Consider the following 18,743-nt stretch of genomic DNA (forward strand, 5'->3'; position numbering starts at 1 on the left):
TATCACACCCATAACCCTGCCGCGGTGGTCACTATCACACCCATAACACTGCCGCGGTGGTCACTATCACACCAATAACACTGCCGCGGTGGTCACTATCACACCCATAACCCTGCCACGGTGGTCACTATCACACCCATAACACTGCCACGGTGGTCACTATCACACCCATAACCCAGCCACGGTGGTCACTATCACACCCATAACCCTGCCACAGTGGTCACTATCACACCCATAACACTGCCACGGTGGTCACTATCACACCCATAACCCAGCCACGGTGGTCACTATCACACCCATAACACTGCCGCGGTGGTCACTATCACACCCATAACCCTGCCACGGTGGTCACTATCACACCCATAACACTGCCACGGTGGTCACTATCACACCCATAACACTGCCGCGGTGGTCACTATCACACCCATAACCCTGCCACGGTGGTCACTATCACACCCATAACACTGCCACGGTGGTCACTATCACACCCATAACCCTGCCACGGTGGTCACTATCACACCCATAACACTGCCACGGTGGTCACTATCACACCCATAACCCAGCCACGGTGGTCACTATCACACCCATAACCCTGCCACAGTGGTCACTATCACACCCATAACACTGCCACGGTGGTCACTATCACACCCATAACACTGCCGCGGTGGTCACTATCACACCCATAACCCTGCCACGGTGGTCACTATCACACCCATAACCCTGCCACGGTGGTCACTATCACACCCATAACACTGCCGCGAGGGTCACTATCACACCCATAACCCTGCCACGGTGGTCACTATCACACCCATAACACTGCCACGGTGGTCACTATCACACCCATAACCCTGCCACGGTGGTCACTATCACACCCATAACACTGTCGCGGGGGTCACTATCACACCCATAACACTGCCGCGGTGGTCACTATCACACCCATAACACTGCAGCGGTGGTCACTATCACACCAATAACACTGCCGTGGTGGTCACTATCACACCAATAACACTGCCGCGGTGGTCACTATCACACCCATAACACTGCCGCGGTGGTCACTATCACACCCATAACACTGCCGCGGTGGTCACTATCACACACATAACCCTGCCTCGGTGGTCACTATCACACCCATAACCCTGCCACGGTGGTCACTATCACACCCATAACCCTGCCACGGTGGTCACTATCACACCCATAACCCTGCCACGGTGGTCACTATCACACCCATAACACTGCCACGGGGGTCACTATCACACCCATAACCCTGCCACGGTGGTCACTATCACACCCATAACACTGCCACGGTGGTCACTATCACACCCATAACCCTGCCACGGTGGTCACTATCACACCCATAACACTGGCGCGGGGGTCACTATCACACCCATAACACTGCCGCGGTGGTCACTATCACACCCATAACACTGCAGCGGTGGTCACTATCACACCAATAACACTGCCGCGGTGGTCACTATCACACCCATAACACTGCCGCGGTGGTCACTATCACACCCATAACACTGCCGCGGTGGTCACTATCACACCCATAACACTGCCGCGTGGGCACTATCACACACATAACCCTGCCTCGGTGGTTACTATCACACCCATAACCCTGCCGCGGTGGTCACTATCACACCCATAACACTGCCGCGGTGGTCACTATCACACCCATAACCATGCCACGGTGGTCACTATCACACCCATAACCCTGCCGCGGTGGTCACTATCACACCCATAACACTGCCGCGGTGGTCACTATCACACCCATAACCATGCCACGGTGGTCACTATCACACCCATAACCCTGCCGCGGTGGTCACTATCACACCCATAACACTGCCGCGGTGGTCACTATCACACCAATAACACTGCCGCGGTGGTCACTATCACACCCATAACCCTGCCGCGGTGGTCACTATCACACCCATAACCCTGCCGCGGTGGTCACTATCACACCCATAACACTGCCGCGGTGGTCACTATCACACCCATAACACTGCCGCGGTGGTCACTATCACACCCATAACCATGCCCCGGTGGTCACTATCACACCCATAACCCTGCCGCGGTGGTCACTATCACACCCATAACACTGCCGCGGTGGTCACTATCACACCCATAACACTGCCGCGGTGGTCACGATCACACCCATAACACTGCCACGGTGGTCACGTTCACACCCATAACCCTGCCACGGTGGTCACTATCACACCCATAACACTGCCGCAGTGGTCACTATCACACCCATAACACTGCCGCGGTGGTCGCTATCACACCCATAACACTGCCGCGGTGGTCGCTATCACACCCATAACACTGCCGCGGTGGTCGCTATCACACCCATAACACTGCCGCGGTGGTCCCTATCACACCCATAACCCTGCCGCGGTGGTCCCTATCACACCCATAACCCTGCCGCGGTGGTCCCTATCACACCCATAACACTGCCACGGTGGTCCCTATCACACCCATAACCCTGCCACGGTGGTCACTATCACACCCATAACACTGCCGCGGTGGTCACTATCACACCCATATCACTGCCGCGGTGGTCACTATCACACCCATATCACTGCCACGGTGGTCACTATCACACCCATAACACTGCCACAGTGGTCACTATCACACCCATATCACTGCCGCGGTGGTCACTATCACACCCATATCACTGCCACGGTGGTCACTATCACACCCATAACCCTGCCACAGTGGTCACTATCACACCCATAACACTGCCACGGTGGTCACTATCACACCCATAACCCTGCCACGGTGGTCACTATCACACCCATAACACTGCCGCGGTGGTCACTATCACACCCATATCACTGCCGCGGTGGTCACTATCACACCCATAACACTGCAGCGGTGGTCACTATCACACCCATATCACTGCCGCGGTGGTCACTATCACACCCATATCACTGCCGCGGTGGTCACTATCACACCCATAACACTGCCGCGGTGGTCACTATCACACCCATATCACTGCTGCGGTGGTCACTATCACACCCATAAAAAAGTCAGAGGCAAAGGATTAAAATTTCAGAACAGTAGGCAATGATTATTTACGCCGCTGGGCTGCATATATTAAAGGGATCTGTACGCTGATCAATAATGGCCGACCCCAGTGGTTGACAACCCCCACTCTCTCAGGCTCCAGGACGTGATTGAAATACTATAGCGATATCCCGAGCAATCAATAATTCATACATTATACATGATACAAGCAAAAACCAAGAGACGCAGGAAGTGAGAAGTGCGGAGGCCGGGGTTTGGGCTTTGTATCAAATTCTAGGGGATAATCAATAATATCGCCGATTTTAATAAAGAGTCATCGGCCATCTTCTACCATGATCTGTGTCCGTCCTGCCAGTACTACTGTTACTGGCTCTATCGTTCTACGTCAGGGTTCTGCCACCTGTGGCTGTTGTGATCTGTGTCTGTCCTGCCGGTACTATTGTTACTGGCTCTATCGTTCTACGTCAGGGTTCTGCCACCTGTGGCTGTTGTGATCTGTGTCTGTCCTGCCAGTACTACTGTTACTGGCTCTATCGTTCTACGTCAGGGTTCTGCCACCTGTGGCTGTTGTGATCTGTGTCCGTCCTGCCGGTACTATTGTTACTGGCTCTATCGTTCTACGTCAGGGTTCTGCAACCTGTGGCTGTTGTGATCTGTGTCTGTCCTGCCGGTACTATTGTTACTGGATCTATCGTTCTACGTCAGGGTTCTGCCTCCTGTGATCTGTGTCCATCCTGCCGGTACTATTGTTACTGGATCTATTGTTCTACGTCAGGGTTCTGCCACCTGTGGCTGTTGTGATCTGTGTCCATCCTGCCGGTACTATTGTTACTGGATCTATCGTTCTACGTCAGGGTTCTGCCTCCTGTGATCTGTGTCCATCCTGCCGGTACTATTGTTACTGGATCTATCGTTCTACGTCAGGGTTCTGCCACCTGTGGCTGTTGTGATCTGTGTCCGTCCTGCCGGTACTACTGTTACTGGATCTATCGTTCTACATCAGGGTTTGCCTCCTGTGGCTGTTGTGATCTGTGTCCGTCCTGCCGGTACTACTGTTACTGGATCTATCGTTCTATGTCAAGATTCTGCAACCTGTGCTGTTGTGAAACTACAGCTCCCAGCATACCCAGGAAGACCGATGCCCAATCTGTTGGGACGTGGAGACGTTAATGTTGAGTAGTCGCACGGGCTCTATTCTAATTAATGTCACCAGTTTACAGTGGAGAAAGGGAATAGTTAATAGCCGGTGACTGGGAAAACAGTCAATATGATCGATATTTATCACTCTACGTCTACAGGCCACATTCCTCCCTTTATGATCACGGACACAGGGGTCCCAAAGTACATGGAGTGGTAGTAAGCATGTGCAGGGGTTTCAGCAATTAAGCGATTGCTAGGGATTATACCCCTTTAAGGTGGTCATGCACCTCATAGGTTTATGGTTGAGCCACCCTTGCCTTAAAGGGATTTTCCCCATCATCAGAAATGGATTTTGTTGGATAGTGCTTGTAAAAAGGAGCAATTTTGCAATTTACTTTTTATTAAAATTTTCAGCCGTTCTTGAGATATTAACACTTTTCATAATACCTCGTTGTCTTGGAGACCGACCAACAGTGCTAGACAGCAGCGGTCAGTCTCCAGGGCAACGAGCTGTAAACAAAAGTGTTAATATCTCAAGAAGGGCTGAGAATTTTAATAAGCGGTAAATTGAAAAATCGCTTGTTTTTACAGGCACCGTCCGACAATATCCATCTACGGAGATGGTAAAAAAAAAAGCGATCTTATTGGAAGCGTCCGACCGTCGGCTGAACCCAGTGGACTTGCTTTTGTCGCCAGATGGCGTCACCGGTCGGATCGGACCCGTCTAGAACAATCATCCGTTAGTTTTTTTTCCCGGTGAATGTTCGTTATGGTGGAAATTTGGCGGCTTTTCTCCACAGTCTGGGTACGGACGACGAGCTAGAACGACCTCTATCGAAAATGTCGTAGCGGACCTTGGCGTTATCCGCCACAAGCAGACGGAGGACATTTGTCTTTCTTCCACCAAACTAATGATTAATTTGGACTGAACCATCCCCGGCTGAGGAACACTATTGATCGCCCTCACAGCTCCGCGCCCTCACAGCTCCGCGCCCTGCTTCTGTGAATGAACGCCGGTATTTATACTGAGCCAAGACCCCGCCCTGAGGTTTCTAACCACGCCCCTCACGACACTATTGGCTGAGGGGCAGCTTCCATCCCCGCCCCTCTCGGCTGCGCTGACATCAGTGCTGGGCTGGGCCGGCTGCACATACAGACCCCGCGCGGCGGCAGGAGGAGGAGGAAGAAGGAGAGGAGGACACGGCGGCTGTGACACCCAGCGCTGCCCAGGTAACACCTGCCCGACCAGTGCCCGGCGGGGCCGCTGCCAGTGCGCAGGGTGCAGGCTGTGTGCGCGGATGATGCAGCATGTACCCTGCACATATGGGTGATGATCACGTGTGATGCCAGTGTTCCATGTGTCGTGTATAATGCTATGTAATGTCTGATTCCTGCAGGTCCTGTGTATGATGGCGTTCTGTGTGTGTGTGCTGCCCGTATACAATGCCTAGCATCCTGTGTGATTGTGGGTTATGTGTAGTGTGTGATGCTCTAGGTATATGATGTGCATGTGAGGGTGTGTGATGTATATCGTGTAGTGTGTGATGCTGTAGGTATGTAATATATATAGTGTAGTGTGATGTATATCGTGTAGTGTGTGATGCTGTAGGTATGTAATATATATAGTGTAGTGTGTGATGTATATCGTGTAGTGTGTGATGCTGTAGGTATGTAATATATATAGTGTAGTGTGTGATGTATATCGTGTAGTGTATGATGCTGTAGGTATGTAATATATATAGTGTAGTGTGTGATGTATATCGTGTAGTGTATGATGCTGTAGGTATGTAATATATATAGTGTAGTGTGTGATGTATATCGTGTAGTGTATGATGCTGTAGGTATGTAATATATATAGTGTAGTGTGATGTATATCGTGTAGTGTGTGATGCTGTAGGTATGTAATATATATAGTGTAGTGTGTGATGTATATCGTGTAGTGTGATGTATATCGTGTAGTGTGTGATGCTGTAGGTATGTAATATATATAGTGTAGTGTGTGATGTATATCGTGTAGTGTGATGTATATCGTGTAGTGTGTGATGCTGTAGGTATGTAATATATATAGTGTAGTGTGATGTATATCGTGTAGTGTATGATGCTGTAGGTATGTAATATATATAGTGTAGTGTGTGATGTATATCGTGTAGTGTGATGTATATAGTGTAGTGTATGATGCTGTAGGTATGTAATATATATAGTGTAGTGTGTGATGTATATCGTGTAGTGTGTGATGTATATAGTGCAGTGTATGATGCTGTAGGTATGTAATATATATAGTTTAGTGTGTGATGTATATAGTGTAGTGTATGATGCTGTAGGTATGTAATATATGTAGTGTGTGATGTATATCGTGTAGTGTGTGTGATGCTGTATGTTCTTATATATGTTGATATGTAGTAAGTGTTCTTATAAATATGTTTATAGTTCAGTATGTGACATGTAATTTGTATGATGCTGTAGATATGTAATATATATAGTTCCGTGTGTGTGATGTATATCGTGTAGTGTGTGATGTATATCGTGTAGTGTGTGATGTATATCGTGTAGTGTGTGATGTATATCGTGTAGTGTGATGTATATCGTGTAGTGTGTGATGCTGTAGGTATGTAATATATATAGTGTAGTGTGATGTATATCGTGTAGTGTGTGATGCTGTAGGTATGTAATATATATAGTGTAGTGTGATGTATATCGTGTATGATGCTGTAGGTATGTAATATATATAGTGTAGTGTGTGATGTATATCGTGTAGTGTGATGTATATAGTGTAGTGTATGATGCTGTAGGTATGTAATATATATAGTGTAGTGTGTGATGTATATAGTGTAGTGTATGATGCTGTAGGTATGTAATATATATAGTTCCGTGTGTGTGATGTATATAGTGTAGTGTGTGATGCTGTAGGTATGTAATATATATAGTGTAGTGTGTGATTGATGTATATCGTGTAGTGTATGATGCTGTAGGTATGTAATATATATAGTGTAGTGTGATGTATATCGTGTAGTGTATGATGCTGTAGGTATGTAATATATATAGTTCCGTGTGTGTGATGTATATAGTGTAGTGTGTGATTGATGTATATCGTGTAGTGTATGATGCTGTAGGTATGTAATATATAGTGTAGTGTGTGATGTATATAGTGTAGTGTATGATGCTGTAGGTATGTAATATATATAGTGTAGTGTGTGATGTATATCGTGTAGTGTGTGATGCTGTAGGTATGTAATATATAGTGTAGTGTGTGATGTATATAGTGTAGTGTATGATGCTGTAGGTATGTAATATATATAGTTCCGTGTGTGTGATGTATATCGTGTAGTGTGTGATGTATATCGTGTAGTGTGTGATGTATATCGTGTAGTGTGTGATGCTGTAGGTATGTAATATATATAGTGTAGTGTGTGATGTATATCGTGTAGTGTGTGATGCCGCATGTTATATGTACACATGTAGCTGTATACATGCACATATGTGTGATGCGTGTGTGTCGCCTTGTGCCCTCGGTAGTTGCCCACCCTGCAGGGTACATGTTTCCGGGCACAGATCTCCTCTGTAGGCTTCTTATAGGATGTCCCCGTTAATCCTGGAGTTAGTAGGTTGCACCTTGTACCTGCTGCACCTGTAATCCCCGCGCCGGTGACCCGCATCTGAGTGTGACCCTCTCCCAGGGGCGGCTGACAGATTTCTCACTACGGGGCAAATGAAACCTAGTGGCCGAGAGAATGCGATCTGCTCTGGCAGACGTCTGTGTCACTGGACTCGGTCACAGCTGCTGCAGAATCTCTTGGAAAGCATCTGTCACGCGCTGTATGCCGCCATACGGTGCAGATTTGTGATGATCGCTTCGTTAGCCCCGAGCAGCTTCGTGTGTGTTTCTTTTTTATCTGTATATTCCGTGTGATCGGTGACTCCGTCCTTATTATTTATATACGGGGTCCTGAGATGTGGAAAAAGCTGCCTGGCTACAAATGTGTAAAATTGTACGAGAACGATTGTAAAAGTATCGGGGTCTTCGCCATAGAGTTACACATGACCACCCCTCCCCTAAAGTAATAGAACTCCCATCATCCTGCGTCAGATATACCTAGAACAATCCCGGTGCCTCTTTGAGGTTGTGATAGAACTACAAGTCCCAGCATCATGCCATCTGCTAGTTAAATGACCTGTTTGATAAGACCCCTAATCTGGGACCCCCTCTGATCATTAGGGTGATGGTTCTGAGTCCACTGTTCTGCCACATTACAAAAATGCAGACTTGAGATCCCCATAGATGGAGGATCAGGGGTGCAACTACAGGAGGTGCGGGGGCCGCAGATGCAGCCGGCCCATATAATTGGGGGTCCTGTTGAAGATTTTGCATTGGGGCTCACAAACTTCTAGTTACGCCAGTGGTCAAATAATTGCCAACAATGTTTTTGGTTGGGGGAAACCTCATCTTCAGTACTTGCTGAGAGTTATAGTTCTACCACGGTTCCGCTGGGTTCATCACTGCTGTAAAAGAATGTGGGCTTTTGGGTGAATATTAAGGATTGGAGCCCCTGGCAAAACTTTCTAGGGGTGTTATTCTTCATTAGGTGGCCGGGGGGCGCTACTTCCACACCATATTAGCTCCAGGGTTCATAGAACTTCCAGACGAAATCTGATTGCAGCCAGTGGCCACTATTCTAGTGCATGGGGTCCTATGGGCAACTTACTGGAGACTCTGTGATTTGGGGTCGGACATTCCTTTCTCTTGCCGGATCAACAATCCCCATGTGTGGACAGAAGTCGGCCCGCAGGTGTCGGCCCCCTGTGCAAATAAGACTTTCCTGTATCTATGAGGGTTCTGTGCGAAGCCTTTGCTGTAAAAAAGCAACTTTATGGCTTAAGGGGCCATTTCAATAATCAATGCATACTCGCCGTCCATGACGTTAGGAGTTAAAGGGGTGAGGGCATTCTCTAATGCTTATAATTGGGGCTACAAATAATTTTTTGCATTTTAAGTTCATTATAAAATTTGCACAGTTTGCCTCCTCTAGCCTCTGACTGCAGAATGAGTTAACTGAGAATCTGTCAGTGAGCATGACGGGAACGTTTATAACTCTTTTTATCTGCCTTTTTCTGACTTCTGACCACAGCCTACATCAAAGCTGAATGTGTTGGGAGACTAATATGAAGCCGGTGATTTGTGAGCTGATCTGCTCGGCAGTCATGTGGCTTCATGTCCGCCGGCGGGGAAGAAAACTGAATGTACAAACTTTTACATTGTGCCTCTAAATATAGCTGAGAGCGCGAGGCCCATGGCGGGACGGCCCAAACTGTCCATAGAATAGTTGTCACTGGGGTCAGACCCGTCCATCAGAGGACAAGGGGGACTTTCCAGTACGACCGGTTCTGGTTCAGTAATGGGTGAGGTCAGGGCAGGCTCCAGGTGATCATGGACCACGGGTGAAAGTCGCAGGGGGCCCCTTTAACACATGCCACAATACATGATGCACAGACACGGCAGAGAAATATAGGGATAGAGCAATGCCAAAAACTTCACTTCTTACATTACATGACTAATATCAATAGCTCAGAAACCCAACAGTATAGTCCTCCATACAGTATTATGGGCACCACACAGTCCTCCATGCAGAATGAGCCCCATATAATGCTCCATGCAGAAGAATGAGCCCCATATATTGCTCCATACTGTAGAATGAGCCCCATATATTGCTCCATACTGTAGAATGAGCCCCATATATTGCTCCATACTGTAGAATGAGCCCCATATATTGCTCCATACTGTAGAATGAGCCCCATATATTGCTCCATACTGTAGAATGAGCCCCATATATTGCTCCATACTGTAGAATGAGCCCCATATATTGCTCCATACTGTAGAATGAGCCCCATATATTGCTCCATGCAGAATAATGAGCCCAATATATTGCTCCATGCAGAATGAGCCCCATATATTGCTCCATACTGTAGAATGAGCCCCATATATTGCTCCATACTGTAGAATGAGCCCCATATATTGCTCCATACTGTAGAATGAGCCCCATATATGGCTCCATACTGTAGAATGAGCCCCATATATTGCTCCATACGGGGGGGGTACTCACGGGCACCGGCACTTGCCTGGGTGTGCCGGGTGCTGACACAGACCCTGGTCTAGGTGCCAGATTTACAGGGTCTGTAGTTCAGTTTTACTATGGAATTGATCTTTACTTAACTCATCCTGATATAGAACCATTGTGCTGATGGTCACTGAAGACCGTCAACAAGCAGGCTGACTGAAAAGCCGCTCCGGAGTATAATACAGGAGGTAACTCAGGATCAGTACTGTATGTACACAGTGACTGCACCAGCAGAATAGTGAGTGCAGCTCTGGAGTATAATACAGGATGTAACTCAGGATCAGTAATGTAATGTATGTACACAGTGACTGCACCAGCAGAATAGTGAGTGCAGCTCTGGAGTATAATACAGGATGTAACTCAGGATCAGTAATGTAATGTATGTACACAGTGACTGCACCAGCAGAATAGTGAGTGCAGCTCTGGGGTATAATGCAGGATGTAATTAAGGATCAGTAATATGTACACAATGACTGCAGCAGCAGAATAGTGAGTGCAGCTCTGGGGTATAATACAGGATGCGGGATCAGTAATGGGTAAGATTGAGCAGGTCTCATTATAGGGGCTTTGTCGGCACAGAATGACTGTTCAAACCCAGTACAGGTGCTCGGTGTTTCACGGTGGGGCCAGTCCTTTATATACACCTTCCCACCTGCTTGTTTTCACTCTATTTCCACCCCATTCTATGTTTGACTGCTTTGGTTTCTTAGAGCCAGAGAAGGATAGAGATAGATGAGAAGCAAGCAGGTGGGAAGGTGGACAGAAATGTCTGGCCCCGCCGTCAGGCACTGAGTCGCTCTAGGGTTTGAACAGTCATTCTGTGCTGACAGCCCCTTTAATAAGACCTACTTTGGGATGGTATTGTTGATGGGAATTATATGTGTAATTTCTGTTGGATTTAATGGTCAACCCCTTTAAGGTTCATTGGTTATTGGGATTTGGAGGTGAACCTATCCACTCTGAAATCCACATATCATCCTGACTGTGTGAACAGACCCTAGGGTAGATGGCAGTGTATTAGGTTTGGCTTCCTTAAAGGAATTGTCCAGGATTGCACAAATAATGCCTGACTATGGATTGTCTGGTATTGTAGCCCATCCTGGTAGAAGTATATGGAGCTGAGCTGCAATACCACACACAACCCATAGGCAGGGGTGGCGCTGGTTCTGAAATACGTTTTTGGAGAACTCCTTTTTTTTTTTTTTTTCTTTTTTCTATTTTGTTTCTAATGGAAATGATTTACAAATGGGCATAGATGGTATTTTTTGTGCATCTGTCATCGGCAGAGATAGTTACAGTAATTATATTTTTCTTTACACCTACGGACCCTTTATATAACCATCATAAAAGCACAGAAAATTCACATCCAAAGTGGAACTTTTTTTTTTTTTTGCCAATACCGCCACTGGAACGGTACAATGGAAATGAACATAAATATAATTAATATATATTTTATTTTTTGTTTTGTATTTGAATTCCTTAAATCCTGTAGTTCTCCTGAAGTTGGACAACTTTGTGTTTTGTTTTTTTTTGTTTTTTTTTGGGGGAGGGGAGTTGGTGGTGGGAGAAATTATTACATAACCAATTATTTAACTTGGAGGATACCATATATTTGCCACAAAGCAGATAGAAATGATCCTGTTCCAGAAGACCCAGCTTGTCCTTTTTTTTTTTTTTTTCTGGAAACTGTGTAATTCATCCTTTCGCCTGTGGGAGTGCTGTTGAATTAAACACTCGCTTCCAAGCTTCACCACTGATCGCTGCTGATCTCTAGGGGTCTCGACAGTTAGATATCCCATAGAAGGGGGGGACCCTTTAAGGCTCAGGATGTGATTTCATCTGTTTTGCTTTTTAATGGTTTTTCAGAACCAGCAGCTGAAATCCACTTGTTTGACACAAGCATTAGACATGTAAACGGGACATAATCCAGGATTTACAATGTATTTTGAAAATTTACGCTCCGGGCCAAACATCTTCCAGGTGGCCGTGTGGAGCGGCATGTAAATCCCTGCTGGTGGCGCAGTGTAGAATGTGTTTATTGTTGAGGGGTTTTTGTTTTTTTTGGCTTCAACAAGTTCATATTTAAAGTTTGGGTTTTTTTTTTACACTCATATTTACAAGATCTCTGCTTGCTGTTTCATGAACAGGAACATGCTCCCAAGCCTAAAACCTGTAGTGGCCTAAAAGTTCACACAGGAGAGGGTATGACACCATTGTATCCAGTGCAGGTGCAACAGTCAGCTGGAGAAGATCTCACAACCAATGCACGCTCGCTTGGCTGAGCATGCATGTGTCTTCAGAGGGGAGAGGCGAGAAAGCCGCTGCCAGCCACAGCTCATCTCTCCTTGCATCAAAAAAATCAGGCGTTGAAATTCATCATGGCTAATGTTTCTTCCGACATCATCTTGGCAAGAGTCAGGAGGCCTTGAAGGCTCCTATACATTGTTCTAATTGGAAATAAGCCTTTGCCAGGGGTAGGCTGGTGGTGGTCACACAGGGGGTAGCCTGGTGGTGGTCACACAGGGGTAGGCTTGGGTGGTGGTCGCATAGGCTGGGAAACAACTGAGGAGGCTGGTGGGGACGTTGGGGAACTACAGAGGAGTCTGGATAACACTCTGGGGGACATGTAGGGGTAGGCTGCGGAATTACAGTGGAGTCTTGAGGACATGCAGGGGAGGTTGGAGAAGGAGAGAGGAGTCGGAAGGACACGCAGGTTAGGCTGGCAAACCACAGAGGAGTCTGGAGGAAACGCTCTGGGACATGTGGAGGAGGCTGTAGGAGACATGGGATTTTGGGGAACACGCAGGGGGAGGCTGGAGGAGACATGGGATTTTGGGCAACACACCTAGGGCTGTGGGGTACTCGGTACCGGGCCCGGTGGATCTCAATGGGAGTTGTCACGGTAGCTGTGACCCGGCCCGTGGCCCTGGACACCCATGGTAAATGTTCACTGTGAATGAATAAGTCGTGACGCCACCTGTGGTGTTCGGCAATGTAGATGTTAGGCCGATGCTGCAGACAGATCCTCTGGGACAGATGGTGTTGTGCAGCAGTGATGGTATAGCCCTCCACAGGCAGGGCTGTTGTCCCAGGGCAGAGTAGATATGGTGACACTTAGGTGGTGTAGTGTCAGGCGCAGGGGATGTAGCAGTGCCGGGCAGGTTGACTCTGGAATAAGTGGAGGACACCAGGGCATGTAGTTCCAAAGCTTTACTCAGTCTGTTGCACAAACAGGTGCCTGCTTCTGTGCCGTGTCCTCCGGGTCTGGGACTCAGTCAACCTCCAGGCCAGATGGAATACTCCTTTCCAACACTCCGCCAACTTGTGCCTTTCTGAACGTCTCCTCTTATAGCGCCTTTAGATGAAGTACTCCTAGTACTGAGTTACACTGGAGTTCCTCCTGTCTGATGTTCCTATGAACTCTACTTGTACGGCAGATAGCTGTAGCCTGCTTCGGGGACTCCTTGCTACTAAGTCCCGGCTCACTATCCAGTTGCTGTTGTGCCCCCAAGTCTTGTGTGGGAATAAAGTGGTCACTACTTCTATTCCTCCGGTGTCTGCTGCAGGACCATTAGTATCCGTACAACCTCGGGGACCGGGCCCCAGCCTTGCGCTTAGAACTTCTAGGAAGGGTTCTCTTCTCAACCACGTCCTCTGTTCTCTTTAACTCCTCATGTTCCGTACTAATCCTTTCCTTCTATGGAGAGTCAAGATTTCAGTCTGTTGCTCTCGTTCTCTCTTCCCCGTGCCAGCAGACCCAGACCACTGGGATCTGCTGCAGCACTTCCATCCATCTATCCCTGTCTCTAGGGATCTTCTCCTTTCTCTCTCCAACTACCGACTCCTCAACTTAAACTCTTTCCGCTCCTTGTAATGTAAACTAATTCCACCCACTTCCCAGCACGTTTCGTGTTCCAAGCAGGGAGCCACCAAGGGGTGCTTTGCTATACTCCAAGCAGGGAGCCGCCGAAGGTGCTTTGCTACACTACTTTGTGGTGTGAGGTGCAGGTGTTGGAGCGTGGTCAGGAGTTTCCACCTTACCTGGATGGTGGGGCGCCACACCTCAGGAGGAGGTGCAGTACCTCTGTGGCGACTGAGCCTAAGGGGCGCCACAGAGGCTGGAGGAGTTGAGGGAGACAGGATTATGGGGAACATGCAAGGGGAGGCTGGAGGATACGGAGGGGATTCTGCAGGACACACGGGAGGCCAGCAGCTGCTTCCTCATAGAGAGTGAAGGCACAGTTGCTGTTCATGTATATGAGAGGGTTGGGGACAATACTTGTCGGCTGAAAGACCTAAATGTCTGTAGTGGTCTTTCTATACATTAGATGGTCAGCCAGCCCCGTGAAAACTGGCAGGTTCAGCAGATTGCTCTCTTACGTGTATGAGAGTCAGTGATTAGCGGTCATAAGGGAGCGCTTAGGAAGCAACCCAGGGGCAGACAAGGATGTCAGGTCTCCACCGCAGCTCCAGCCGAAAACCTCCAGTGGAGGATAGGAGCAATGAGAAAATGGAAAACGGTCTTAGAGCGCAGGAAGGAGACTCAGACGAGATGGGGTTAAACCACAACGCGTTTCGACGGAGGATCGGTCATCCACCTGATGAAGACGGATCCTCAGTCAAAACGCGTTGTGGTTTAACCCCATCTCGTCTGAGTCTCCTTCCTGCGCTCCTAAGACCGTTTTCCATTTTCTCACTTTTACGTGGATGGGCACTGTAAGAAAGGTGATGTCCACTCGGATGGACCGAACATCACCTCAGTGACTGCAAAAACTATGAACTCAACCTCTATTTTATTGCGTTAAAAAAAGGCACAAAAGCTTCTCCCCTACGACAAATACATGGCTTATATCGGAATGTAGTGTGGACCTTCTGGAGGCCCTTGGACGTCGGCCGTTGATTGCACCTGGTGATCAAACCTTTTAAATGTGTTTTGTTTTTTTTGTTGTTTTTTTTGTAACTCAATCCAAAGAACAAACCTGTTTGTGGCCTAAGGCAAATGTAGTAATCTTTGCGCTCCACTTCTGCGATCAGTCCCAGGACTTCAGACCAGTGACACAAGGCAGCGTCTTGGAATGTACTTATCTCATTATGGGGAGGGTCCGCTGTCATTATGGGGAGGGTCCGCTCCCTCCGGCGATTCTTACCTCATGTAACTTGCACCAACACCTTCTCTCATTGTTTGTGTCGTCCTTGGCACATGGTGCGGAGTAGGATCTTACATTTTTTAGTGAAGGCGCCTCGCGATGGCCTTGTCTACTTTTTTAATAGAATTTGGCGGTAAAAAAAAAATCACTTACTGTGGCTTTCATTAAAAAAAAATAATAATAATAATAATAATGGGCTAAAGAGTCCCTGTATGGTTGTAGCTTCGTTTCCCTCAGGAGTTGTCCCATTCAGCGACACCATGCAGACATGTCGAAAACCACATGAAATTGCTCCTCAAATTTAGTATAAAATTGTGTACGTTTTCAGCAGACAGTTCATGAGCCTTATTTTCTTCTTTTAAAGGAACATGGTGGGGAGTTGTGATTTAGTTTTTTTTTTTTTTTCTTTTCTTGCAGTTGTGCCGGAGATGGCAGCAGATCACCATTTGTAGAAGGCTTCTGCCAGGACTTTCCTCTTCTTCTTTTTTTTTTTCCTGACCTAAATCTGTACGAGGGAGAGCTGCTGTCAGAGCGAATCCTGGTGTGGAGCGCTCATCGGAGGAGATAAATAAAAGCTCAGTTTTGCGGGGAATCTCTCTCCACAGGGAGATATGAAAAGCGGTGTGATGACTGCTCCGCTGCCTCCTGACTGTCAGACTTCAGCAACTGTTTATAGAGCAAAAAGAACAAGTATTTAAAGTAGTTTCCTTGTTCCAAAAACTAAGCAAAAAATATAATCCCCAATTAGACGTTTAAAGGGGTTGTCTGGAACTTAGATATTCGTGACTTATCCTACTGTTTAAGGGTTGGCTGCTACATTTCATGATTGTGTGGTAAAAAAAAACCAAATAACACATACTCATCGCTCCTCCATATTCTGTACTGTGTGCTCCATTGGTCTCCCATTTACATGGTCGTGTCTCGGGGGGGCAGTATACCATGAGACATGCTCACGTCCATGGCACAATACTGACGAGTCGAGGTCACATGACCAGATTGATGGTGCTGGGATTTCTTGCTCTGAGAGAGGCACGCCGGGCTGCTTCTTTCCGAGGGCGAGCCTGGGGCGCCGGGCTGCTTCTTCCCGGGGGCGAGCCTGGGGCGCCGGGCTGCTTCTTCCCGGGGGGCGAGCCTGGGGCGCCGGGCTGCTTCTTCCCGGGGGCGAGCCTGGGGCGCCGGGCTGCTTCTTCCCGGGGGCGAGCCTGGGGCGCCGGGCTGCTTCTTCCCGGGGGCGAGCCTGGGGCGCCGGGCTGCTTCTTCCCGAGGGCGAGCCTGGGGCGCCGGGCTGCTTCTTCCCGAGGGCGAGCCTGGGGCGCCGGGCTGCTTCTCCCCGGGGGCGAGCCTGGGGCGCCGGGCTGCTTCTCCCCGGGGGCGAGCCTGGGGCGCCGGGCTGCTTCTCCCCGGGGGCGAGCCTGGGGCGCCGGGCTGCTTCTCCCCGGGGGCGAGCCTGGGGCGCCGGGCTGCTGCTTCCCGAGGGCGAGCCTGGGGCGCCGGGCTGCTGCTTCCCGAGGGCGAGCCTGGGGCGCCGGGCTGCTGCTTCCCGAGGGCGAGCTGTTTCACCTCGCCAACAGTCGTTCTGGAGCTTAGTCTGGGGGTGGTGTGTGAGAGAGGGGGACAATTTCTATGTTTAAAACCCTTTAAACGTATTATATTCGGAGCTCACGCAGAATTTTCAGATACAGAAAACTTCAAGGGATAAAAGTGAGTGGGCCTCACCGTTTTCCTCTGTGCTGTTGCTTAGTAACTGGTGCAGTCATCCGTCCTGGAAGTATTGTCACTTCTCCCAATTATGCGTTGTCATATTCCGAGGCGTCAGTCGTCGTCGTCTCTCTGTTTTATCACTAATATTCGGTGCTGTTAACGAGCGCTTCCCTAGCTCCCGGATCCGGTCCTCCATAGACCTCTCTCTGCGTCCTGACCGGTCTGCGCTCATACTATTAATGCCTTCAGGGAACTTCCTATACTTATTGATTTTCATTCCCCCTCATCCGCATTTCCCCCGTCCTCTGTGCAGACATTTCCAGTAACGCTGACCCCTCCATGTTACTTACACCACCGATCCTTTACTTGTCCATTTATGACCTGCACAGACAGGATATGTGGAAAGTTCCAGTATAGATTGACTTTTAGTAAATTTTGGAATTGTTAGCTGTCTTCGGTAGGTTTTCCAGAAGCGAAGGGAGGTGCACGGGTTGGTACGCTTAGAGAATAATTGTAAATACAATTTTCACAGACTGGAAGTTAGAGAGAATATAGGGTTGAATTCATTCTGGGGATTTCCAAGAATCTCCTGGAAAAAGAAAATGGAAGGAACGTGGAACTTTTGCTCTGTTTGTGGGTTGTGTGAGAATGATTCAGGGGCCCCAAGGATGTAGAGGTTCTTCTGGAGAGGACGGTGCATCTGCTGATGGTGCGGAGCTGCTGCTGGAGGATGCGAGGCGTCTGCTGGAGGACGCGAGGCGTCTGCTGATGGTGCGGAGCTTCTGCTGGAGGACGCGAGGCGTCTGCTGATGGTGTAGGGGTTCTGCTGGAGGACGCCAGGCGTCTGCTGATGGTGCGGAGCTTCTGCTGGAGGACGCGAGGCGTCTGCTGATGGTGCGGAGCTTCTGCTGGAGGACGCGAGGCGTCTGATGGTGCGGAGCTTCTGCTGGAGGACGCGAGGCGTCTGCTGATGGTGCGGAGCTTCTGCTGGAGGACGCGAGGCGTCTGCTGATGGTGCGGAGCTTCTGCTGGAGGACGCAAGGCGTCTGCTGATGGTGCGGAGCTTCTGCTGGAGGACGCAAGGCGTCTGCTGATGGTGCGGAGCTTCTGCTGGAGGACGCGAGGCGTCTGCTGATGGTGCGGAGCTTCTGCTGGAGGACGCGAGGCGTCTGCTGATGGTGCGGAGCTTCTGCTGGAGGATGCGAGGTGTCTGCTGATGGTGCGGAGCTTCTGCTGGAGGACGCGAGGTGTCTGCTGATGGTGCAGAACTTCTGCTGATGGTGCCGAGCTTCTGCTGGAGGACGTGAGGCGTTTGCTGATGGTGCGGAGCTTCTGCTGTGGAAAGCGAGGTGTCTGCTGATGGTGCGGAGCTTCTGCTGGAAGACTCAAGATGTCTGCTGATGGTGCGAAGCTTCTGCTGGAGGATGCGAGGTGTCTGCTGGAGGATGCGAGGCGTCTGCTGATGGTGCGGAGCTTCTGCTGGAGGACGCGAGGCGTCTGCTGATGGTGCGGAGCTTCTGCTGGAGGATGCGAGGTGTCTGCTGGAGGATGCGTGGCGTCTGCTGATGGTGCGGAGCTTCTGCTGGAGGACGCGAGGCGTCTGCTGATGGTGCGGAGCTTC

General features: G+C 49.0%; 1 protein-coding gene across 2 annotated transcripts in view; it reads left to right on the forward strand.

The window, feature by feature from the left end:
- CAMK1 (calcium/calmodulin dependent protein kinase I) overlaps positions 1 to 18,743 on the forward strand; it is a 114,322-nt gene that overhangs the window by 6,731 nt on the left and 88,848 nt on the right. Inside the window, exon 1 of one of the 2 annotated variants that reach the window (XM_073569659.1) lies at positions 5,255 to 5,394. The exons of the other annotated variant lie outside the window; for it this stretch is intronic. The gene's annotated coding sequence lies outside the window, so the exon portion shown is untranslated. Of the gene's footprint in view, positions 1 to 5,254; positions 5,395 to 18,743 lie in introns of those variants that run through there. 2 annotated transcript variants of the gene reach the window in all.

This window comes from Dendrobates tinctorius, unplaced genomic scaffold (genome assembly GCF_039654945.1).
Source record: "Dendrobates tinctorius isolate UK_male_01 unplaced genomic scaffold, ASM3965494v1 ptg000027l, whole genome shotgun sequence".
In the NCBI taxonomy this organism is placed as follows: Eukaryota; Metazoa; Chordata; class Amphibia; order Anura; family Dendrobatidae; genus Dendrobates; species Dendrobates tinctorius.